This window comes from Henckelia pumila, chromosome 1, assembly GCF_033568475.1.
Source record: "Henckelia pumila isolate YLH828 chromosome 1, ASM3356847v2, whole genome shotgun sequence".
Lineage (NCBI taxonomy): Eukaryota > Viridiplantae > Streptophyta > Magnoliopsida > Lamiales > Gesneriaceae > Henckelia > Henckelia pumila.
Window position 1 is genome coordinate 52,109,594 of NC_133120.1, and position 27,204 is coordinate 52,136,797.

General features: G+C 38.9%; 1 non-coding gene across 1 annotated transcript; it reads left to right on the forward strand.

Moving 5' to 3' along the window:
• The first annotated feature begins 18,210 nt into the window (after nt 1-18,210).
• Nucleotides 18,211-18,317, forward strand: LOC140876813 (small nucleolar RNA R71). Its single transcript, XR_012149045.1, has one exon. It is a non-coding gene; the product is annotated as a small nucleolar RNA R71 (small nucleolar RNA).
• Nucleotides 18,318-27,204: the final 8,887 nt, after the last annotated feature.

Here is a 27,204-nt window from a genome sequence, read left to right on the forward strand (position 1 = left end):
GGAGTTCATCAGACATCAAGGCTTGCATATAGCATTTGGTCTTGATATCATGGTCCCACCATGTATCAAGCTTGGCTAACTCCTCCGGACTTACGTCAGCTGGTGCTTCCTTCGGAGGAGATTTCTCTAACACGTAGAGCATCTTCTCCGAAGTCAAGACAATCTCCAACTTACGGAACCATTCCGTATAGTTTGCGTCAGTCAACTTATTTTGTTCGAGGATCGAGAAAAGTGGATTACGCGAATTCATCGTATGAAATACTGAAAAGAAACAGACAAATATCAGTGATTGTTTAAGCAATTTACTAAGACATAAAATAGGCGAATTTTATTTTATGAATCTCACTCCCACTATTTTAACGATTTCACTACCCTCTAGTGAAAACGGGAAACTGTTTTCCTGTAGTGACCCTTACCCAGATCACCTACTAAACAGAACTTAGGCATGCAATTAACTTAATAAAACAGATATCAGAAATAAAACTGCGGAATCCAATAACATTATACAATCCCAAGTAAAGGAATCTGTAATTATCCAATAATATACAACCAAATCGAATAGCTGTATAAACCCAAACAACAGTAATAAAACCTAGACGAAGCTCCAGCTGGCCAACCACTGACTAGCCCCTCCTGGATCCACCCTCCTCGTCCAGAACTTGGGCACGACTCCGCTACGACTACCGAACGCCTCTCCGACCTCCGGACCAAGCCTAAGAAGACTAGAACAGCTCCAAAAGGACTAGAAAGGAAAGGAGAACTCGGAATTGGCAAATGAAAGTGAAGTCTCGGCCTTCTATTAATAGACAACGATCGGAACTTCCGATCCTTGATCGGAACGTCCGAACCTCGATCGGAACGTCCGATCCTGCCATCGGAGCTTCCGAAGATCCTGATCTGCCACGTGTCAAAATATCACTTGATGACTCCGGATAGGGGTGATCGGAGCTTCTGGTCCTGATCGGAGCTTCCGATCCAACCACACGTCATGCCTGACGTAATAACATCGGTGCCTCCGATCGTTCATCGGAGCTTCCGATCCTGTTCGGAGCTTCCGATCGTGCCTTCGGAGCTTCCGATCCGTCCGATGCCTAATTCAATTAATTAGCATTAATCCTTTAATTACTCAATTAGGGCACGGGCTACTACATTCTCCCCCACTTAAGATATTTCGTCCTCGAAAACAGATCTTAAGTACCGAATGCAAATACAGAAATCAGAAACATTCTTTATTCAAATCAAACGTTTACAGAGTTTGCAACTGAATACAACTTAAAGAATGAAATCAAAACAACTCAGGATGGTCTTTACGCATCCTGTCCTCAAGCTCCCAAGTGGCTTCCTCAGTGCCTCGGCGCTGCCACTGGACTAAAACCAAAGGAATGACTTTGTTCCGTAAAACCTTATCCTTATAATCCAGGATACGAAGAGGTTTCTCAACATAAGTCAAATCCTTGTCTACCTGAACCTCAGACCGCTGCAGAATATGAGATTCATCCGCCACATACCGTCGCAACAGAGATACGTGGAACACGTCGTGAATGCTGGATAGATGCGGTGGCAAAGCTAGTCGATAAGCCAAATCGCCAATGCTCTCTAAGATCTCAAACGGACCGATAAATCTGGGAGACAACTTGCCCTTAAGGCCAAATCTGAGAATCTTGCGGAAAGGTGACACTCTCAGAAACACTTTCTCCCCGACCTCGAACTGCAAAGGCCTACGCTTAATATTAGCATAGCTGGCCTGACGATCCTGTGCAGTCTTAATCCGTTTCTTGATCTGATCAACAATGTCTATCGCCTGTTGGATAAACTCCGGTCCTTCAGCCTGTCTCTCCCCCACTTCTTCCCAGAAGAGTGGAGTACGACAACGTCGCCCATACAACGCCTCAAAAGGTGCCATCCCAATACTAGTATGATAGCTGTTGTTGTAAGCGAACTCGATCAACGGCAAATGATCCTGCCAGGCTGAACCAAAATCCATGACGCACGCTCTTAGCATATCCTCTAACGTACGGATAGTGCGCTCTGACTGACCATCAGTCTCCGGATGATAGGCTGTACTCAAACTGAGAGTAGTACCCATCGCACGCTGAACACTCCTCCAGAATCTAGAAGTAAACCTGGGGTCCCGATCGCTGACAATGCTCACAGGCACTCCATGAAGTCGAACGATCTCCTAAATGTACAACCGAGCCATGCGATCCACAGAGGACTCTCGGCTATAGGCAATGAAATGCGCTGACTTGGTGAGTCGGTCCACCACCACCCAGATAGCATCACAGTTCCTCGGGGATACCGGCAAATGGGTCACAAAGTCCATAGTGATAAACTCCCATTTCCATTCAGGAATAGGCAGACTGTGAAGCAATCCTCCAGGTCGTCGGTGCTCTTCCTTGACCTGTTGACACACCAAACATCTCGAAACAAACTGATAAACACTGCGTTTCATTCCCTTCCACCAGAAACGAGTACGTAGATCCTTGTACATCTTGTTGCTCCCAGGATGAATACTCAACTTAGTGCGATGTGCCTGAGATAAAATCTCCTCTCGCAACTCTTCATCCTGTGGAATCACAAGCCTACCAGACAAACACAGAAAGCCATCTGACTGATAATGAAATCCAGACGAGCTACCCTCGTTAGCTAGACGAGCTAAACGCTGGGTCTTTGAATCAGACATCTGAGCATCTCGGATCCGCGAATACAAGGCTGGCTCAGATAATATCGCAAACATCTGGATACTCTGCATACCTTTCTTATGCTTGAAGGTAAAACCTGAAGTACAACAGTCACTGATCGCACTAGACATCGAACAAGTCTGAAGTGCGGATAGTCGCACCTTGCGACTCAAAGCATCAGCGATGAGATTAGCAGCTCCCGGATGGTACTTAATCTCGCAATCATAGTCCTTAAGCAAGTCCATCCAACGTCTCTGTCTCATGTTCAATTCTGCCTGAGTGAACAAATACTTGAGACTCTTATGGTCGGTGAAGATCTCAAATTTCTCGCCATAAAGATAATGACGCCAGATCTTCAAAGCGAACACAATGGCTGCCAATTCCAAATCATGGACTGGGTAATTGTCCTCGTGAAGCTTCAGCTGTCTAGAAGCGTACGCGATCACATGCCCATTCTGAGTCAGGACACAACCTAACCCCTGAAGAGAAGCATCTGTGTAAACTACATACCCTCCAGATCCTGACGGTAATGCTAACACCGGCGCAGAAGTCAACCGCCGTCGAAGCTCAAGGAAATTCTCCTCACACTTGGAGGACAACTCAAAATCCACACCCTTGCGGGTAAGCTGCGTCAACGGTCGAGCTAACTGAGAGAAGTTCAGAATGAAGCGACGATAATACCCTGCTAGACCCAGAAAACTACGGATCTCAGCAACCGTCGTCGGACGCGACCAATTAAGTACCGCTTCAATCTTGCTTGGATCAACAGAAATCCCCTCCCTGGATATGATATGGCCAAGAAAGACCACTCTATCCATCCAGAACTCACACTTGCTCAGCTTGGCGTACAACTGCTCATCTCGAAGAGTCTGTAGTACCAACCGCAAGTGAGAAACATGCTCTTCTGTATTACGCGAATAAACCAGGATGTCGTCAATGAAGACCACGACAAACTTGTCCAAATACTCCCTGAAGACACGGTTCATCAGATCCATGAATATAGCCGGCGCATTAGTCAAACCAAATGGCATCACTAGGAACTCGTAATGCCCATAGCGAGTACGAAAAGCAGTCTTGGCTAAGTCCTGATCACGGACTCTCAACTGATGATACCCAGATCTCAAGTCAATCTTGGAGTAAATTGATGTGCCCTGCAGCTGGTCAAACAAGTCATCAACACGAGGCAACGGATACTTGTTCTTCACAGTTACTCGATTCAGCTGCCGATAGTCAATGCACAGCCGCATCGACCCATCCTTCTTCTTTACGAAGAGAACAGGAGCTCCCCAAGGAGATACACTAGGACGAATGTACCCCTTGTCTAAAAGATCCTGTAGCTGTTTCTTTAACTCACGCATTTCTGACGGAGCCAGACGATACGGTGCTCTAGAAATAGGCGAAGTACCCGGCATCAACTCTATGCCAAACTCGACTTCCCTAGCAGGAGGAAAACCCGGAATCTCATCAGGAAACACATCTGGAAATTCATCTACAACAGGAATGCTCTCTATCCCAATACTCTCAGCGGACAAATCAACTGCATAGATAAGGTAGCCTTCCCCGCCAGACTCTAGAGCTCGACAGGCTCTCAAAGCTGATACCAAAGGCATCGGGGGTCGCGCTCCCTCACCATAGAAAAACCAACTCTCACTCCCTTCCGGATGAAAGCGTACTAATCTCTGATAGCAGTCCACTGAAGCTCGATAGGTAGTCAGCACATCTATTCCCAGAATGCAATCAAAGTCGTCCATCGCCAGGACCATGAGATTCGCCAACAGAACGTTCCCTTCGAACTCTAAAGGGCAACCCATCACTAGACGCTTAGCCAAAGCAGATTGGCCCGTCGGAGTAGAAACAGACATCACTACGTCTAGTGCAATGCATGGTAACTTATGCCTCTTAACAAAACGTGCAGAAATGAAGGAATGAGATGCACCAGTGTCAATAAGTACAAGAGCAGGTATACCATAAAGCATAAATGTACCTGCGATGACTTTCTCATTCTCCTCCACAGCCTGATCATGTCTCAGGGCAAACACCTGGCCAGAAGCTCGTGGCCTCAAATGAGAACTCCCAGCAGACTGTCCCTGCGACCTCTGCTGTATGGTAGCCTGAGAACCCGATCCTGTACCAGAACCAGAACCGCCTCTCCCAGACTGTGGACAATCCCTTCGGATATGACCAGTCTCTCCACAACGGAAACAAGCTCCAGAATCTCTACGACACTTGTCGGATGGATGGTTCTTCCCACAGTGATCACACTTCTCCTTCTTACCGTAACGGACAACACCTCTCGAACCAGAGGAAGAAGAAGATCCAGACTTCTTGAAAGTTTGGGCACGGGGACCCAAAGAACTAGCAGGCCTCGACTGAGGGAAAGACCTATTCCGCCGAATGCTATCCTCTGCCTGGTGACAACGGCTCACCAAACCCTCGTAGGACATGTCGTCGCCAACCGCCACACGATCATGGATCTCAGGGTTAAGGCCCTGAAGGAACAGATTATACTTCATCTCTGAGCTATCAGCAATCTCGGGGCAATAGGATAGCAGATCAAAGAACCTCTGCTGATACTCATCGATAGACATGGTTCTCTGTCGCAGACTCAGTAGCTCGCCTGCCTTCGACTGTCGGAGTGCAGGAGGAAAATACCGCTTTTGGAAAGCTGTGCGAAACTCGGCCCAGGTGGCCACTCCTCTCGCCGCAACAAAAGGTGTAGAAGTAAACCTCCACCACCTGCGCGCACGCCCATCCAGAAGCTAGCCAAGGGTCTCCATCTTCTGCTCATCGGTGCATTGGAAAGTCTGAAAAGTCGTCTCCATGCGGTCTAACCAGTTCTCCGCATCCTCCGGAGACTCACCTCCAACTAAGGGCTTAGGACCCATAGCTAAGAATCGACGCACAGTGAAACGCTCGTCGTCATGGTGACGATGACGCCGTTCTCGACGAGGCTCCCGGTCGGCATCACCCCAACGCCCACCAACACTACCATGAAAACTCTGGTCGTCACGATTTGACATCTACAGAAATACCTCAAGATGAGACTAAATCCCAAGAATTCTTTTGCATGCTCTGATACCATAAATGTAGTGACCCTTACCCAGATCACCTACTAAACAGAACTTAGGCATGCAATTAACTTAATAAAACAGATATCAGAAATAAAACTGCGGAATCCAATAACATTATACAATCCCAAGTAAAGGAATCTGTAATTATCCAATAATATACAACCAAATCGAATAGCTGTATAAACCCAAACAACAGTAATAAAACCTAGACGAAGCTCCAGCTGGCCAACCACTGACTAGCCCCTCCTGGATCCACCCTCCTCGTCCAATCGCAAACCTGCCCCATGGAATAGGGTGTCCAGAAAATACAGAGTACGAGACGTGAGCATAAAACGCTCAGTGCGAGAGTATGAGTATACATGCATGCAAAGTGAACTCCCTATAGACTCGAGGTCAAGGATCAGATAACAGAGACAGACCGGGCCCTGGTATGTAGCACGCTGTGCCGTCGCTTCAGGAGGTGGCTCCCATACCGAGATAACCGTGGAAACGCCGGACCCAAATCGATTGAAGTCCATCCACTAACAGGATAGGGTACAACCCTACTAACAGACATCTCGAAGGAGATACAGCAAGATGCAAATGAATGCAGCATAATATCATGGCATATAAATCATGCAGTCATATAATACATGCATACTCAGTCAGGATATCTCGAACAGTACTTTCGTACCTCAATACAGTGCAAGCTCTACCAACTCTAGGTCCACGCCTATAGTCTGCTCTACACTGCCAAATGATACTACTATCATTAAAGTGCTCTAAAAGCCTTAACTAAGCTATTGCATACACCTAAATATTTATAGGAAGCAAAAGCTATACCTTCGTCCGTCGTTAGCCCTTTGATGTCGATGCCTCCAGAACTTGGGCACGACTCCGCTACGACTACCGAACGCCTCTCCGACCTCCGGACCAAGCCTAAGAAGACTAGAACAGCTCCAAAAGGACTAGAAAGGAAAGGAGAACTCGGAATTGGCAAATGAAAGTGAAGTCTCGGCCTTCTATTTATAGACAACGATCGGAACTTCCGATCCTTGATCGGAACGTCCGAACCTCGATTGGAACGTCCGATCCTGCCATCGGAGCTTCCGAAGATCCTGATCTGCCACGTGTCAAAATATCACTTGATGACTCCGGATAGGGGTGATCGGAGCTTCCGGTCCTGATCGGAGCTTCCGATCCAACCACACGTCATGCCTGACGTAATAACATCGGTGCCTCCGATCGTTCATCGGAGCTTTCGATCGTGCCTTCGGAGCTTCCAATCCGTCCGATGCCTAATTCAATTAATTAGCATTAATCCTTTACTTACTCAATTAGGGCACGGGCTACTACATTTCCTTAGTGAGAACATGGAGTCCAATTGACAAACTTATGGTCCCGAATAATATCAGCCAACCATAATTTTCAAATGGTAGAGCCCAATTGCTTCCAAAGCAACCTCCATGTTTTTACCTCATGTCCAATAAGGGCCCAATAATATGACGCCGTTTATTGTGACATGTCAAGATGACCCATCAATATTAAGTTGTGATGGACGGTCACCATGTGGATCCCCCAATAATATGAGCCGATCCCATGGGAGTTCCACCCAACTTACAACATGTGTCGATCCAATGTACAGCTTTCCGACGAACGGGCCCCCCCAATAATATGAGCCGGACCGTATCCGCGGGTAGCAACTCATACATTGATCGTTGATGGAAGGTAGGAACATTTAAACAAATTTAAATTTCCTTTATTTATCTTGATATCAATTTTAAATCATATTTAAAATGAGGGATTTTATTTTTGAAAATTTGTCTCATCGTTTTTAAAGTTTTGTATGCTTGTCGGATTCACACAATTATGTCTAAAACATGCATACAACTATAATATCATATATTATATAGGATGATCGATTCCATTTCTAATCGACCCGTGGTTGCCAATCACGAGTCTTAGTCCAATCCTAGGTAATATGCAGTATGCAATGCAATCCTATTACATTTGCTTCCAATTTACATTTCTTCTGTCTTTATTGTCTGCTGGGCCCACCTCCATCTTCAAATCTTGATCTCCCACTAAATCTAATGTATTTACAATAAATAACAATGACAAGTAGGGGATACATTTTTAAGGGGTGGGAACGGGCCATAAACCAAGCCCACTTTTATTACATATGACATTCATATTGGGCCATTAACCAGGCCCATTAATAAAACCAACAACAATAAAACAAATGTAAATTCCTAACATACACCTACAAAATTGGTCATGACAATCGATCATCCTTATCCAATAACATTTAATTCAAAATTAATTTATTGGATAACATGCAATGACAATTTAAATTTAAAAGGATAAAATCATATTTCATACATAAAATCTTATTTTACATACAAAATCATATTTTATCTTTTTATCAAATAAAATCATATTTTATCTATAAAATCCAATTTTATACATAAAATCATATTTTACTCAATATATCTATAAGATCATATCTTATCATCAATTGTACCAAAAATAATTAATTTCAAAATTCAATTTAAGGATAAAATATTAAAATTTTCCAAAAATTCAAATTTATCCAAAAATCAATTTTAAAATTTTTGGACTCGAACAATTCGATCCGATGCCTCGTGGACCAATCAAAATAATTTTCGATCGGACCAAAAATAGAATTTGAACATATTAAAATTCAATTTAAAAATTAAAAATAATTTTTCCCGCGGGCCGCCCGGGACGTTCCCAGGCCGGGCAGCCCGGGACGTTCCCGGGCCGGGCAGCCCGGGACGTTCCCGGGCCGGGCAGCCCGGCTGCCCCTAGGGCAGCGACGATCGCTGCCGGGCAGCGATCACATCGCTGCCCATGCGCAGCGCCGGGCAGCGCCGTGCGCCGCCCAGCGCCGCACAGGGCAGCGCCGTGCGCTGCCCGGGGCAGCGATGATCGCTGCCCCTGCCCCAGGCAGCGATCCAATTGCTGCCCGGGTTTTTTGCCCGAAAAAAAAAATAATTTTTTTATTTTTTAAAATATTTATTTTGTTTCAAAAACCGAGGCCTAAAAAATTTTTGTACAATCGATTTATTTAATCGCTTGATCTGAGCAACCTGGCTCTGATACCACTGTTGGAAAACGCGGCGATCAGATCAATTATGATTGATACCCGGTGCAGCGGAAGTTTAAAAATTTTGTATGGAACGATTCCATAATGGGTATCAACCTTACGATTAAATTGTGTGAGTAAAAATTAAATAACAATTATAAAATTTTTACCTTTATTCTCGAATCGAGATTTTGGACACCAACAGATTTCTCTGCTCTTGTTGTATATCCCTGGAACTGATGGACGAACTGTTCTTCAATCAGGTCCACGAACAGAGATTTAATCCCTCTGATAGATTGCACTAGAAAATCTATCATAAGTTTTCTACGAAGAGAATAACGAATTTGATCTGTTAAACCAGACTGTAATTCAAAATCACAGGCTGGATTTTTCTCGAGTAGAGGGAGAAGGGGGGACGGCCACCTTTAAAAATAAACTAGGGTTTTCGAAAAATCCTTGTGACCTGTTGTGTGTAATTTCTGTACTGCAATAACTTATTTATAATGTAGGCCACTAACATCTTAGGGCCCATTAGTCATAAGTTCAGGCCCGACAAGCAAAGCCCGCATGTTCAAAAATTAATATAAAATTCATCGTGACTCCGATTGATAAACCGATTTCACCAATGTGCACAGAAACCATTTCTGCACCTTTTAAAGTCAAGATAAATTTTTCTGAATCCGAATTCAGTGATTTCCATAAATGGCCATCCCTATGTCATTTTAGGAAATCTTACTCCTCTACTCTTAAATAAGAAGTCCAACTTCTTCTTTCATTAAATTTAACTCTTTAAATTTAACTATCTCAATGGGGATTAAAAATCCATTACACTGTGTGACCCTCAATGGTTCAGGGATACAGCTAGCCGTGGGCTCACAACTCCTTGTGACTCGGAACAACAATTTCCGACTTGCCCATCGAATCATGGTATGAGCGCCTAGCAACATCGCCCCATGATTCCCTAGGTATCACTGATAGTGCCTACAAGAACCAGTAGATTTTGGTTAGCGTACAGTACGGTCCCTTCATCCATATATCCCGATCGAATCAACAACCATTGGTATATCGAGAGTCTCTCGAGATTCGATAACTATGCAATGCATCTTGAAGATCAAATAGTGACATCGCATGTGCTACTAAGAAACCATTTCTTAAATCACATCATGTACTCTGGCCAGAGATTCGTCACACTAATATCTCCTCAGATCGCATAGGATATCCACACTCGCAAGTATGTGGTGAATCCTTGACAACAAAGCATCGACTCCTATATGTGTTGTAACTGTACCCAATCCCGACACCTGATGACCCCAATAGAGTCGGTAAACGAGTCAAAGCACAGTACTAGCATATAGAGTCTCAATGATGTCTCAAGTAGTAAGGACTAATGGTGTACAACCAAAACCGCGGACTTTATCCACTCGATAAGTGATAACCACTTGGAAAGTCCGGATAGGGTAGTTCGATCATTCATCATATGAATATCCATTTGCATGCTTCGAACATCTCTATGTTCCCTACCAATGAAAAGTGGTACTCTGCATCGCAAATGCTAGTCTCAAACTCGAGCGATCCTTATCCTTATTATCGGACGGCTCAATCGACTAGGAACTGTTTAGAATATACAGTGACTATAAGATGTGTTTCATGATAGACATCTCCATGTTCTACCACATCTTACATACACTATAGTATATTCAAGGTCTTTATCAAAACAACAATAGTATATCACAATATAACAATATTAAGAAAGATAAAGTCATTGCCATTAATAAAAGTGTAAATTATATTAAACAAAAGATTGTTTATACAAAGAGTCATCAAAGCCCTTAGCCACAAGTTGGCTCACCGGGCACCCACTCTTTCAATTACAGGATTATCTTGTATGAGAATATGATTTACAGCTTTGAGAATTACATACTTACCTGAATATCTGAGTTGATTGGAATTATGTATTGACTGAGAATGAATCAGAACTCAATCTCTTGAGAGGGAATGATTATGCTGATCAGAGGAGGACTGAAACAGGATTGTTTCTTATGAGATATTGATGTACTTGTGTACTAATCTATTTGACTATCAGAAATGCCTCCTCGTAAAGCACCGATCACTAGACAAACATTAGTTGCTTCTCCACCAGAACCAGCACCAGTACAACAGACAGTGGAGGACCTCGGAATGCTCAGGGTAGTACTTCCAGAGATCCGATGGATGTGACTGCCAATCCTATGGAAACTCTGTTGAAAAGATTTCAATCGTTTAAACCGCCAAATTTGAAAGGAACTGAGAATTCCGTGGAATGTGAAAGCTGTCTAGAGGATATTGATCAGCTATTCGATTTTCTAGATTCTTCTAAGGACCGCAGAATTCAACTTGTTAGTCATCAACTACATGAAGTGGCAAAGAGTTGGTGGATTGCAACAAAGAAGGCATTGGAGAATCGAGGTACGATTGTTACCTGGTCTGTGTTTAAAATTGCATTTTATCCACGGTTCTTTACAGTTTCTTATAGAAAGGACAAGGGAGCAGAATTTGCTAGTTTGCAGCTGGGACAATTGAATATCGAAGACTGTGTGGCTAAATTTACTATTCTGCTGAAGTTTGCTCCGCATCTCGCTGAAAATGATGAGGCTCAAGCGGATCAATTTGTTAATGGATTGAATCCGGATGTTTTTACTTTGGTAAATGCGGGGAGACCCAATAACTTTGCAAATGCACTGAACCGAGCAAAAAGGGACAAAGCTGGTTTACTGAGACAACGAGGAGCACCGTTTGTGCCACTTCTAGTGAGACAACCCCAAGAGCAGCCAAAAATTCCACCACCACCACCTAGATTCGAAGGAGGAAGTAGTAGAAGCGGTAAGAAAAGTTTCTTTAAGGGTAAAGGGAAGCAATTCAAGCGTTCAAGTAATAGCTCTTCAAGTTCTAGTGGATCCTAACAGTTTAGATCCGGACAGAAATTTAGTTCTTCAGGAGTCTATTGCGACAAATGTGGAGGTCGTAATGCCAGCGACCAGTGTCGAGGAGTATTTGGCAGCTGTCATTTGTGCAATCAGGTAGGACATTTTGCTAGAGTTTGCCCACAACGTAGTTCTGAAAGTTCACAAGGTGCAGGGTCATGAAGATCAGTGACTCAACTTGAGAGACAAGCATCTTCTGTTCATTCATTCCAACCAAAAGCTCAGCAACAGGGTAGACAAGGAGGAAGTCAGACAGTGATCCAACCTCCGAGACATCAAGCTCGAGTATTTTCTTTGACTGAATAGCAAGCTCAAGCAGCACCTGATGACGTGATAGCAGGTAATTGTTCTCTTTGCAGTTATCTTGCTTATGTCTTGATAGATACAAGTGCATCCCATACTTTTATTTCTGAACAATTTGCTATATCACATGCATTACCTATTGAGCCCTTATCTGCGGTAGTATCTATATCTTCACCTTTGGGGAAAGGTATCTTATCTATGAACTCTGTCAAAAGTTGTATACTACAGTTTGAGGGTAATGTGATTGAGATAGACTGTATTGTGTTTGGATTGTCCGATTTTGATTGTATTCTTGGCATAGACATGTTAATCAAGTACAGGGCTACAGTCGATTTTTTTTTCAAAAGATTGTGAGATTCAGACCTGAGATGGCTGAAGAATGGAAGTTCTATGGGAAAGGTTCGAGATATCGAATTCCTTTGATATATGTTCTATCTATGATTCGTTTATTGCAGAGAGGAGCAGAGGGATTTCTTGTGTATGCAGTAGATGTGATGAAAACTAGCCCAAAATTGGCTGATTTGCCAGTGGTTAGTGAATTTGCTGATGTCTTTCCTGATGAGATTTCAGGATTGCCTCCAACTCGAGAGATAGACTTTAGTATTGAACTGATGCCAGGTACGCAACCTATTTCAAAAGCACCTTATCAAATGGCACCAGTGTAATTAAAGGAACTGAAGGATCAACTGTGGATCTTTTAGCTAAAGGGTACATCAGACCGAGTGTTTCTCCTTGGGGCGCTCCGGTGCTGTTTGTACGAAAGAAAGACGGGCCAATGAGACTTTGTATTGATTACAGGAAACTGAACCAGGAAACGGTACAGAATCATTATCATTTACCTAGAATATATGATTTATTTGATCAGTTGCAGGGTTCCACTGTGTATTCCAAGATCGATTTGAGGTCTGGATACCATCAGTTGAGAGTTAGGGATGAAGATATAGCCAAGACTGCTTTCTGAACAAGGTATGACCATTTTGAGTTCACTGTTATGCCGTTTGGATTAACGAATGCACCAGCGGTGTTTATGGGTCTCATGAATAGAGTATTTCAAAAATATCTTGATGAATTCGTGATTATATTTATTGATGATATTTTGATCTATTCTAAAAATGTTTGTGATCATGCCGAGAATTTGAGAACTGTTTTGAAAACATTGAGAGAGCAGAAAAGTTGTATGCCAAACTATCAAAGTGTGAATTCTGGTTGAGAAAAGTGATATTTCTTGGGCATATCATATCTCGAGATGGGATATCAGTTTATCCGAGCATGGTTGAAGTAGTGATTAATTGGTCTAGACCGACATCTGTACCAGAAATACGGAGTTTTATGGGTTTAGCAGGTTATTATCGCAGATTTATCAAAGATTTTTCAAGCATTGCAAAGCCTATTACTCAACTTACTCAGAAGAATGAACCGTATATCTAGACTGAAGCATGTGAAGAGAGTTTCAATGAATTGAATAAAAGATTGAAAAGTGCACCAGTCTTGACGATTCCTTCAGGTACTGGTTAATTAACTGTTTATTGTGATGCTTCTCACATGGGACTAGGATGTGTGCTTATGCAGCGAGATCATGTTGTTGCTTATTCCTCGAGACAGTTGAAGCCACGTGTGACGAGATATTCAATTCATGGTCTTGAATTGGCAGCCATTGTCTTTGCATTGAAGATATGGCTACATTATCTGTACGATGAGAAGTTTGAGATTTATTCTGATCATAAAAGTCTGAAATATCTGTTTTCTCAATCTTAATTGAATATGAGACAACAAAGATGGCTAGATTTGGTGAAAGACTTTGATTGCGAGATCAAATATTATTCAGGAAGTCGAATGCTGCTGCAAATGCCCTGATATGAATCTAAGAGGTGCTCGAAGATTCATATTATTCCAAGATTTGCTCCGTGATTTACAATCGAGAGTTGAAGGTTTTGGAATTCATGGGAATCAAGTTGGAATACTTGAAGATCCTTTTGGAGGAAGTTATAACAATATTGAAGACCAAAATGATCAAGAAAGTAAAGAAAACATCAAAGGAAACACAAAAATAAAGTGTTTGGTTCAAAGCCAAGGCGCGCCCGCGCTATGTTTTGCGCACAAGAAGCACGCCCGCGCTGCCTTATTGCGCGCCCGCGCCGTTCCAGAAATTGTGAAGATTTATTTTGCGAAGTTTAAGCGCGCCCGCGCCATTCTATAGCGCGCCCGCACCGATGTTCTCTCACACACAATTCGGCGTGTAGTGTGTGTGCGCGGAATATTGAGTATTTTTGATATATTTTGATATATTATGTTATTTTGAGTGTTTTAAGTCTATTAGGAACTTCTAGATGATATCTTTGATATCTTTTGCATTATTTTGCATTATCTTTAGGATTTTGGAATTATAATCCAACTAGAAAATCTTTAGTTTAATTCAATTAGGATTCCTAGTTTATTTTTTCTTCTATATATTGTAAACTCCTCATTCATGAAAATTAATTAATGAATTATTCAGATTATTGATTTTATCAATTCTTAAAATTTTTTCTAGAATTTTGCCAAAGCTTTGCTTTGTTTTTTTCAAAATCAAACTTATCAAAGTTTAACAACTTTGTGGCGTTTTTCGATTGATTATCTTCGTGGGTTGTCAAAGAGAGGTTCTTTTGAAGGTCCCGTTGTGATCGATTGTTTATTCCGCAACTATCTATTGCTAGTTACGGGTTCAACTAGAGGTGGATTTTGCAAACTTACTTGTTTCAAAGATAGGGAAAAATCGTTGTTTCTTTTGTTAGCGAATTGAGGTGCGATTCATTGTAATCGTGTTGCCTTTCATACATTAGATTCACATCATTTGGTATCAAAGCTTAAGGTTTTGACTCAAGTAAGTCGTATCCTTCTTTAATCTATATTCTTTCTTTGTTCTTCGTTCATCTTTCCTTGTTCTTCGTTCTTCATCTATCTCATCTCAAATTTCTGTGCCATTCTTTCAAACTTGTTATCCAAGTCTCGTGTCTTGTGCTACAAGTTATAAATTTAAAAAAAAAAGAAGAGAAAATTCAAATTTTTTTTTTTAAAAAAAAGTGATTTGAAATCGGTCAAAAAAAAAAAAGTAGAGACCGAAATTGTCAAAAAAAAAATAAAAAAAGGAAGCAAAATAACTTGTGGTCAAAATTTTTTGTGTCTTGTGAGTCTTGGGTGCCAAGTCTATTTCAATCTTCATAAAGTCAATTTCTTGTTTTTGTGCAATCTACGTGAGTTGATTGACAAGTGTTTACAAGTTTTGAACTTGTGAGTTTGATATTTAAAATCACAAAGCATAAGCTATTCCATATAATTTGAGTGAAAAAAAAGGAGTGCTTGAGTGAATTTTTTTTGGAGTGACTAGTGAGAATTTGGGTGAGGATATTTTATTACTAACCTTTTTCTCGCAGGTACAATGTTTGAAAGAAAATTCAATGGGTATAGGGAGAGTGAAAGGAGATTTGATTATGGGAGTAGGAGAGAGAGAAAAATTGATGTGTATAGAGATGATGATGGTTGTCGTGGAGAAAAAGATTTTGAATATAATTTTTTAGAATTAAGAAAAATAAAATTCCGTCGTTTCATGGAGATATGGATTCGGAGTCGTATTTGAAGTGGGAGAAAAGGGTAGAATTTTTATTTGAAGGTCGTGATTTTTCTGAAGCTAGGAAGTTTAAACTTGTTTTACAAGAGTTTACCGACTATGCTTGCACTTGGTGTGATAGGTTAGATGAGAATCGGAAAAGGCGTGGAATGAGTCCTATATCTACGTGGGATGAGTTGAAAAGTGTATTAAGGAAACGCTTTGCTCCTAATCACTATGAGAGGAGAAGTGAAGCTTCCAAATGTGAATATCAAGGTATATCTAAACTTTCAAATCCTCGTACTTGTGATATTGTGTGTATATGGTGTTGTGAAATTTGTCATGATATTAGTCATTGTCCTAATGAGGTGGTGAAGGTGGTGGATTCTAAAGTAGTTGATGAATCCAATGTTGAAGTTGATGATGAATTAAAAGTTAAAGTTGAAGAAATTAAGAAAATTGAGGATGAAACTTCATTGATTGATGATGTGAGTGTCGAAATTTGTGCGGTGGAAGGAGAGTGGCTTGATGAAAAATCTTCTATTGTGCATGGTGTGGTTGATAGTGATTTAAGTGTTGGAGAATGTGAAGTGGTAGATGATTCATCTAATATTTTTGTGGTAGATGAGAGTCCTATGGATTTTCATAGTGGGACTAGTAATGTGTTTGATGAGTCTTGTAATCGTTCTTTGCAATTGAATCCAAAAGAATTTCTTGAGGATCAATTGGAAATTGAAAATTTGAGTTATATGGCTAAAAAAAAGAGTGATGAAAAAAGTGAGATAGCCATGGAAAAATAAAAAGAAAAAGGAAAAGAAATAATTGAGGCCGAAAGAAAGAGTGTACAAAAAAGTGAGATGAATTTTGAGGTAAAAAAAGAGAGGAAAGAAAAGAGAGGAAAGAGACCAATAAAAAAAGAAAATATTATGGTCCAAAATTGTGAGATTGAAAATTTTGTGCAATTGAATAAGATCCTTAAAGTACTTATGTACAAAGAGGTTTTGTCTCATTGTGATGATATAGCCGGTTCAATCCCGAGCATTGTTTGTTCTTCTTTACAGGATTTATGGAGATGTGTTGTTGAAGAAGCAAAGGAGATACAAAATCAAAAGACTTAACATGTTGGATCCATGTCAAGGTGAGGTTGGAGGTTTGCGAATTGTTCCCTTTGTGAGGTATGGTTTAAATTCAAGATTAAACTACAAATCCAATTTCAACTTCCAAAGTTATGAACTCAATTCAATATTGCATGAATTTAATTACTTTGTTGAAGGATTTGAGAAAGTGTTAGCTATGACTTATGCTTTATTTTCAAATTGTGATCTTCACTCTCTTGAAATTTTGCATACTACAAGATTGAATGATTTGGATCATATTGATGTGTTGAAGTCACTTTTTGATCTCAAGGTATTTGAATTATGGTTTGTTATGAGATTGAGTGATTTGGTTTTTGTTGATATGTCCGAGTGTTGCATGATTAGCAAAGGTGGGAAGTCATATTTGTTTGAATGGCTAGTGATGAATTTTGGGCTAGCTTATGTGCATAATCCTTTCATGGGATTGATGGGTTGTGTTTTGCATGCATCTATGGATAACTTTGTTATTGTATGCTTTGATTATATCTTAGTATATAGAAAATTTTTTAATGTGTATGTTGAACATTATGGAATTGTGTTAATCATGTTGGGTATAATTTTTTTGGGTCATGAGCATGTTAGAAAGTTTAATGTTTTTTGTGCGAAAGAACTTGTTGGTTTTGGTGTAAGTTCTCAAGGATTTAGAATTGTTAGTGAAGAGTTGATCAAGTACCAACGAGGTAGGGAAAATGTGGTAGTTACTACACTATCACAAAGATATGAGTTCTTATCTCTTTTGGTTATAAGGTGCTTATGGTTTGAAAATGTTAATGAATGGCATGAATGAGTTATTGGTTTTGAGGAAGTGTTTGGAAAATACTTGTGCGGTGTTAATGATGAATTCTATGTGAGCAATAAATATTTGTTTAAGACGAATAGAATTTTTATTTCATCTTCGTCATTGAATAAGTTACTTGTTGTGGGAGCATGTAGTATAAGGTTGATGAATAAGTTGCATGAATATTTGTTGTGGTTGCACATGAAAATATTTATTGAGTGGAGTTGTGAGTGTCATAATGCATGTGAGTTGTTTCTTATTCCTAGAAAACAATGGTTGTACTTAGGAGGATGTGACTCTTCAATAGCTACTGATGTGCCTGCTGAGTCCGCAATGCTCACTTTGTTCAATGCATCCACTTGTATAGATAAAGCAAACAGTTGGGCAGATATAAAAGTGATAGGATCAACTGCATAAACTCCTACAAATTTCTTGACTCCCATTCTTTCAGAAGGCCATTGAAAACTACTAATAGTTATCTTTTCTAGCATATCATAGGCCTAAATAGGGTCTTTAGAAAAAAATGGTACCTCCAGTAGCAGATTCCACTGACATTCTAGTTGGCGTATTCAACCCATTATAGAACAACTCAATTTCTTACCAATCTGCAAAATTATGATTAGGACAACGCCTCAGAAAATCCTTGTATCTCTCACATGCTTTATATAACTGCTATGAGTCATGCTGCTTGAAAGTACTAATCTCAATTTTCAGTTTGGTGGACTTGGCAGGTGGAAAATACTTTGCTAAAAATTTGACAGTCATGTCCTCCCAAGTAGTAATGCTTCCTAGCGGCAACGACTGCAACCAACTCCTAGCTTGATTCCTGAGAGAAAAAGGGAACAAACACAAACGAATAATATCCTCTGAAACACCATTCATCATTACCGTATCAGTTATCTTCAAGAATGTCCTCAGGTGCAGATGAGGGTCAGCAGTAGTACTCCCATTAAATGGGTTCTGTTGAACCATGTTTGTTAATGTCGGCTTCAGCTCAAAATTATTGGCATTTATGGTTTCTCGAGCAATTAATGAGTAATGAGCTTGAATAGTGGGCCGGAAGTGATCGCAAATTGGCACCAAGGGAGCCTGTGGTGGATTATCTTCAGCCATATTCCTTAATTCTTCTCTCCTTAACCTTCGCAAAGCTCGTGCAGTTCGTTCGATCTCCGAATCAAAAAGTATAGAATTAGCACTTTGGGATCTTCGCATACACTGCACTCAAGAAGATTTAAAATAAATCAGTACTAAAAATAAAATAAAGAAAGACTCTAAATTAAAATCTAGACTAATTGGTAACAAGACTAAAATAAAATCAACAAATTACTCTCCGACAACGGTGCCAAAAACTTGTTACGTAATTTTGTGCCCGCAAGTGCACGGTGTCAAGTTTTAATAAAGAGTAGTAGAGTGTCGATCCCACAAGTAGTATTGAAAATTATTTAGTGCTTGTAATTAAAATAGTCCAAACTTTATCTAGAAAATTAAATAAAGAGTTTTGGTTTTCAAACTTAAATAAATAATAAATTTTAGCATGCCAAGCAACAATTTCATATATTAAATCAATGAGAGAAAATCGTTTAGGGGTTTTGATTTCACTTGGTTTCGACAACAAATACTCCTAATTAAATTATTTTCATGAATTCTATTCAATCAATAACCAAGAACACTTAAGATTTTTCTAATTCCCTCTCTCGAGCAACAAATAGAGTGTATCAATTAAACTTCGATTTCAATATCCCTATTCAGAATCTAGGCTTAATGATATATGAAAGACGATGTTCTTTCTAAAGCTCCGTTAATGTTATATACTCTTCCGAGCTATATAAACAATTAACAGTGTAATTTCTATTGTCCTACTCAAAATTCCCTCTCCCGAGCAACAATTTCAAATCAATAGAACAATTCAATCTATGACCAGTAAATTGAAAAGACAATCAAAACAATAAAAAAAACAATTAATTTAGGAGAATTCAATCCAATAAAAATAAAAAATTATAGAAGTGTCTACACCAGGCTACGTCAACCTCTAGACTAATAAAATTTAGTTCATAATAAAATTCAGATAAACACAAAACATGTTCTTCAAGCTAGAAATAATTCAAAATTTAATAAAAATAAAAGAAAGATAACAAAGCCGAATATGTGATTTCGTGTCCGGACGACGCAATCTTCAAGCTCTGTTCTAGCTTTTCTTCAAGTTCTTGTGCAGATTTCCCGCTCTCAATCCCACGATTTATTCTTTGATTTCTATGTTGTGTGTTGTGTGGCTGCTCTTCCCTTTGTATTCTAAAAGGTTTCTTTTTATATGTTCTCCAAAGCCCACAACTAAAAGCCCAAAATCGAGTTTTTATAGTTTCCAAAACTCAACAGATTCCTAAAATACCGCAGAAGCGCAGAGGCGCATGAATTCAACGCAAAAGCGCATTCTTCTTCTCGTTATTTTCCTATGCTATTGCGCATAAGCGCCTACTTCAGCGCAGATGTGCTTCTCTCCTATCTTTAATTCTAGCGCAGACTTTCTAGTGTGAACGCAGAGGCGCTCCATCAATCTTCAACCTTCTATCTTTTGGCGCAGCTGCACTTCTTCCCAAGCGCATAAGCGCTTCAAATCTCCACGTATAGCCTATAGAAAGCTCAGATGCACTCTATTCTTGTGCAGATGCTCTTTTTCTTTTCTCTATTATCTGCCTTTTTGCGCAGAGTTTCTTCCTCCTTAGCGCATGCGCTCTTCACTTTTACTTCATTTGCGCAGTTGCTCATCATGGAATTCCATTTTTCTGCTTCTTCTTTGCTTCTTCTGTCAATTTTTTCTTCTTTTATTCTCATTTCCTCTTTTCTTCACCATTATACAAACATTCCTATACGCACACAAACAACAACTAAAATTCATAAATTCGCTTGAAATACAACAAAGCTCAATCAAAATCATAGATAAATTAATTGCATAAAATGTACTTATCAGTGTCCGTAATAGTAGTCAAGAAATGGATCTTTGGCGAGGTTTCAAGAGGTCTTAGTAGGGCTGTGCCCAAGCTCTGGGGCATTCAATATTAGCGGGTTGACGACAAACGAAGGTATAGCTCTAGCTCCTTATAGAAAATAGGGAGTACGCTATAGTTTAATTAAGGCTTTTAGAGCATGTTGGATAATGCATGGTTATTATGAATTTTAGTGCTGCGTGGTAGGCTTGGAACCTAGATGGGGGCTTCTAGAAACTACCTTATAAAGGTACGAAAGTACTATTCGAGATACTCTGACTGAGTATGCATGTATTATGTTTTGCATTATTTATATGGCATAATTTTATCTGCATATAATATGTCACGTTATTATGCTTCATGCGTGATCATATTGAATGTGTATCCTTGTGATATACTGTATTAGGGTATTTACCCTATCTTTTCAGTAGATGGTTGGACACAAGGGTTCGTTTCAGGTCATCATTTTTTGTTGGACACGTAGACTTGTGTCAGATGACCATCATTTAGGTATGTAGGTCACCTCCTAAAGCAATGTCACAACGTGTTATATACCCAGGGCCCTAGTCTGTTATTGACCAGAGATTATTGACCTCGAGTCATGATTGCAGGGTTAGCCACTAGGTTTTAACTTTTTGGTATTAAGTTATTTAAGTTTCCACATTTACTCTAATTATGATTAGTTATTGTTTAATTGCATGCCTAAGTTTCTAATTAGTAGGTGATCACGGTACGAGTCACTATATTTATGGTATCAGAGCATGAAATAAGATTGTTTGGGACATAGTATTGACATTTGGGTTATCCGTGTAGATTACAAGTTGGAATGGCAGGGTACTTAGGCTTTTACAAGATCGTCATTGCCGAGAATGTCATCAGAGTTTTGTCTTATGTGGATCCCAGCAGGATAGAGCTGGAAGAGAAGATCCAGATTTAAACTTTAGGCATTTCTCGGGATCTATTGGAGAGTGGGAAGACATGAACGTCTAGATTCCCTGTCAACCATAGATACCCCTAAAGACTCTCCACGAGTAGTTGGATAGATTGTCAGAAAATCCTGCAAAGAGAATGCCTCATGGAGCTTTGGGCATCTCTAGTAGGATTAAATATTTTAGATATTTCAAAGAAAAAGTCTGCTGACATGCTTGTAACGATGCTTTCGTGTGTGGCAGATGAAAACCTTCACGTTCAAGATCAGAAGATGGAATGAAAGATTTCCACATTTAGTCAGATTGTAAGATTTTTGTTTTCTTTGGGTTTTAAATATTGTATTAAGATTTTGTTGTAATCAGTATTTAAGTTGTAAGCATTTGAATCAATATGTATTAATGATTTCAGACATTTTGATGTATCAGTTGAATATTTTGATTACGTGGGATTGTAATAAAAGACTGTTTAGAACTTGTATTTGTGGTTCAAGTATTGTAATATTTGGTATTATCTTCATTTTAGTCTAGTGATTAGGTGATCGAATATTCAACTGCGGTTATTTGTTTAACGTTTGTATAAATTGGGATATATTATACACATTTTCATTTGAATAGTTCTAGATGTATTCCTTAGAATATTATTTTGAGTCATTGCCAAGGATGATGTGTTTTCATCAGGGTAGAATTATACCAAGTACTGTGAACTATATGAATTTTCTAGATGGAAAGGATGCACGACTCTATGTTGGTATTACTTTGGAAACCTTTTGTGTTTCAGGGGAAGGGTGTATATGGGGGAGGCTACCTTAGCCTAGTAATTCTTTAGCAGTCACAGTGGTATTCTGACAAGTACAAAGAATAAATATCGTCTAACTTTGTCAGAGATGTAGTTTGAGATTTTCTGTTGCCAGAATATTCTGGAATGAATATTCTTCGACAAGTGATCGTTCTGAATAACTTGGTTGTGAATGTTTTCAGATGGTATATTCTGGAATAATCTAATGAGTTGATTGACATTGAGTAATTCCATAAATAACGTATTTCATCGAGAAACTTGGTCATAAAAGTTCGACTGGGAAATTTTCTTAGACCAGTAGATGTTGACTTAAACTTGTTAAGTTATTGTCAAGAGGTGACAAATCTCATCAAGGAATGATGATAAGTGTTGTGGACTGTGGTGATATGAGTCTAGACGTCAAAGATGCGCGATCTTATGTAATATTTTTATTATGGAAGCCTTTCGTGCTTCAGAGATGACTTACAAGAGAGGCAAAACTCAGTCTTGACATTTTATACAGTCACAGAAGGAGTATATTTATGCAAAATTTAGAATTCTTTTGTAAGAAATGGAATTTGATGCCAAATTCAGTGTCTAAGGAAATTAATTATCGTCTGACTTCATCAGAGATACGTACTAAGATTCTCTGCTAACAGGATAGTCTTGGGAAGAGTATTAATTCCTTGACTAGTGATCATTCTAAACAGATAGTTTATGCATTCGATATTGGAAGATATCACTATTGATCTAGTAAAAGAAATAATTATTTATCAAATATCATTGAATTATTGTTAAAATAAGATCTTCTGGTAACTTTTACAGAATAGAGAATGATCATTTGATTGAAATTAGTGTAAGGAGTATTGATTTTAGTATCTATGTTGCCTGGACAAGGAACAGTTTTGTAGTAGATCAGGATTTGCGTCAGTGACTACTCTTGATTATCGTCTGACCTCGTCAGAGATAAGGTAAGTAAAATCAATATGGTAATTTGGATATTCTAAGTGTTCAGATAATTTCTAGATAAGCAGAACCATAGAGATCATAAGTTGTTGATCTACATGGTGAGATTCTAATAAATCGAGAATGAATTAGAGGATTGATTGATCATTTCATGCTTATACTCAGTGGATCAGTATGAGCTGCAGTGGATCAATTATTGATACAGTCATTAAAGAATAATCAGTATTGATTTAAGTTATTAATGACTAAGAGGTAATTAAATCAATTCTGTAAGCTTACATGCTTAAGAACTTAGTCTAAGAAATGTACTTAGAATTTCTCACTTGTTTGGGGAATTTTCAAAAATGTATTAGTTCAGAATTTGGATATTCTTCTAAAGGATTGATAAGAAATAATACTTGTGATATTGGGAATCAGTTTATTCTTATTTCTGAAATTGTCCATGGTAGATACAGATGTAACGCAGTAATGGGGGAGGTGAATGTTTCTTTTATAGAAAATTCAACTTGAAAATTTTGGATATTATCATTAACTCAGTTTTTGGAGCCTGAACTAGACAGTTATTTCATATTAATCTAAAAGATATCAGTTTTGGAAACTAATAAGAGCAGATACTATGTTCAGAGATTTTCTATAGTATTATGTGGATGTCATCATCAGGTTATGATCTAGCACGCATTTGGATTTCAATGGGTACTAATAGGAAAGCAACAAGTGTTTAGACGTAGGGAAAGGACAACAGCTGAGATCTAGAGTTACCAGGTCTAGCGGGATTGTTGTCACTAATTTTTCAGGATGTATTTTGGATGCGTTGGACCATTGATATATTTGATTTGATAAGATCAAGTCAAGAGTTAGCTAGACTATATTGGCTCAGAGACTTCGCAAATTTTGGGTAAACTAGATCTTGTTCATCAATGAATAATCAAGTTATGATCCAGTAGAAATTATCCGTGGCAGGATAACCAATTTATTGTTATCTCAAGATGTGAGATAAACTCAGATTATTAGTACAAGAGGAAGTATTATGTGACTTTAGAATCAGCAGCATAATATTAGTTTGTCCAAGTTGAAAATCTTAAAGATTCAAAAATTTTGGACAACGACGTTGTCACGTGAGTTGAATGAGAAACCAGTTATTTTTGGCTATTGATAATAGTATCCTTTTGATGTACAAAGGTTTGTGTACTTGATTTAATGAAAGGACATGAAGAACAGTATATATCCAAATATTTTAGATATTTGGTGTGTCTACAAGTTAAGACAGAACACTGACAACCTGTAATATATCTTCACAAGTTTGTTCTTGAGTGGAAATGAGGATTTATCGCAATGGACCTTGTAACCCATTTGCCAGTATCCTCAAGGAATTGTGATATTATCTGGGTTTTAGTGGATCGACTCATCAAGTTAGTATATTTTTCTGTTATAATCGAGATGATACCATGAACAGTATGGTTATCTAGTACACTCATGGGATTGTGTGTCCTTATGTAATGCTTGAAAGTATAGTCAATAATTGAGACCTCAAATTTAATTCCATATTCTGGGGGAGATTTCAGTATGCTATAAGTACTTCACTGAGTTGAGTACAGTTACCACATAGAGATTGTTGGACAGTCAAGCGCACTATTTGTATTATTGAGGATATGTTGAGGGTTTGTGCTATGGATTTTAGTCCAGCTTGGCAAGATCAATTGCCACTGATTGAATTCACGTACAACATCAATTATCATATCAGTATTATCATGGAATCATTTGAGGTGTTGTATGGATAATGATGTCATATACAACTATTCTAGAAAGAAATAGGGAAGCAACAAGTAGAAGGACTTGAGTTAGTCCAATAGACTGCCGATATTGTTGAAAACAGACTCGAAATATGTAGAGTCATATGAAAACAGAGTATTCGGAGATGTTTGATCAGCTCCGTATCTTGTAAAATGTTCAGATGTAATAGAATGAATTACTATTACAAGTAAATTTTAGTACTTAAGATTGATTTCGAGGATGAAAATCTTTTAAGTGGAGGAGAATGTAGTATCCCGGTCCCATTTTACAAGATTAATTTGCTAATCATGTTTAGATTTAATAAATCATGATTAAAAAATTTTGTTATATGATCAAACGGACCAAGGAATTGGCTCCAAAATTCCCGAAAAATGGTTAATGGGCTTAATCGGGCTCAGGTAGTTCGGAAGGTCCAAACTACATAGCTTAATGGGTACGGAGGGTCCAAAGGGATCGGAACCAACGAAGCAATTCGGAAGCAACGTGACGATCGGAGCTTCCGATCAAGAGATTGGAGCTTCCGATCGTGGTGTCCTGCACATGAGATTGAAACTAGAACACGTAGCTACATGCACGAGTTCGAAATGTCCGAATTGTAGATCATAGCTTCTGATTTTGTCCGATCAAAACGTGGTATTCATGGATAGATTGGAGCTTCCGATCAGGAGATCAGAGCTTCCGATCGTACTCTATAAATAGGGGTCGATAGGCTCACTTTCAAATCGCTCCAATACTCTCCTCTCCCATGATTGGCTTGATTTTAAGGGATTTGGAACTATTTTATAAAGAGTTGGAGTAGGTACTAGTATATTTTTATATAACGGACATTTTCCGTAATAGTAGCCAAGCAGCGGAGCTTTGGTGAGATGTCCAGAGGTCATAGCAGGGCTGTGCCCAAGCTCTGGGGCATTCGACTTCAGCGGGCTGACGACGGACAAAGGTATAGATCTAGCTCCTTATAGAAAATATGGAGTATGCTATCGTTTAATTAAGGATTTTAGAGCATGTTGGATGATTCATGGTTATTATGAATTGTAGTGCTGCATGGTAGGCTTGAAACCTAGATGGGGGCTTCTAGGAAATGCCTTAAAAAGTGTTGTGAATTTTCCTCGCAAGCGTACGAGTGTCAAGTTTTAGTATAATGAAAGAGAGAGTGTCGATCCCACAGGGAGTAAAATGAAAATATTCAATACTTGTAATTAAAATAGTCTTAATTTTATCTAGAAAATCAAACTCCGAGAATTTTGCAGAATAAATAAAATAAATAATGAGAAATTATCAAGCTCACACACACACAAATTTCGAGGAATTATCAATCAGAGAAAAATATTCCAGAGGTTTTGATTTCACTTGGTCTCGACAATATTCAATCCTAATTAATCTATTTTATGAATTCCCTTCGATTAATATCCAAGAACACTTAGATTATTCTATTCCCCTCTCCCGAGCAACAAATAGAGTGTATCAACTACAATTCGATTTCAATATCCCTATTAAAAATCTAGTTGTAGTGATATGTGTAAAATGATGTTCCTTAAAGGTTCTATTAAAGCTATATACTCTCCTGAGCTATATAAACAATTAACAGTGTAGTTCCTATTGATCCTACTCAAAATCCCCTCTCCCGAGCAATGATTCTAAGTAAATATAACAACTCAATTTATGGCCAGTAAATTAAGAAGACATTCAATTCTAGAAACACAATTAATCTATAGAAATTCAATTCATTAAAATCAAAGATTCATGAATATGTCTCAACCAAGCTACGTCAACCTCTAGACTAGAAAAGTTTAGTTCATGCTCGAATTCAATAAAAACCACATCATGTTTAATATCTCAAACATAATTCAACAATAAAAAGAAAATAAAAAGAAGAAACAAAGCCGTAGTCTTTCTTCCGTGTCCAGTCGAAAAGTCTTCGTTCCAAGCAATCTTCAATTCTTCAACTCCAAAAACTCACAAAAGTGCTCTCTAGAATATTGTGTGTATTGGCGGCTGATAGATAGTTTTATGACTTAGAAAAATCCCCTAAATATGACCTAACAATCGTCCAAAATAATACCAAAGATATCCCCAAAGTTTCCATAAACAGTCGGACTCTAATATTCCAAACAGACGACGGCGCGGGCGCGCAGCCAATTCGCAAAACAAACTTTTGAGTA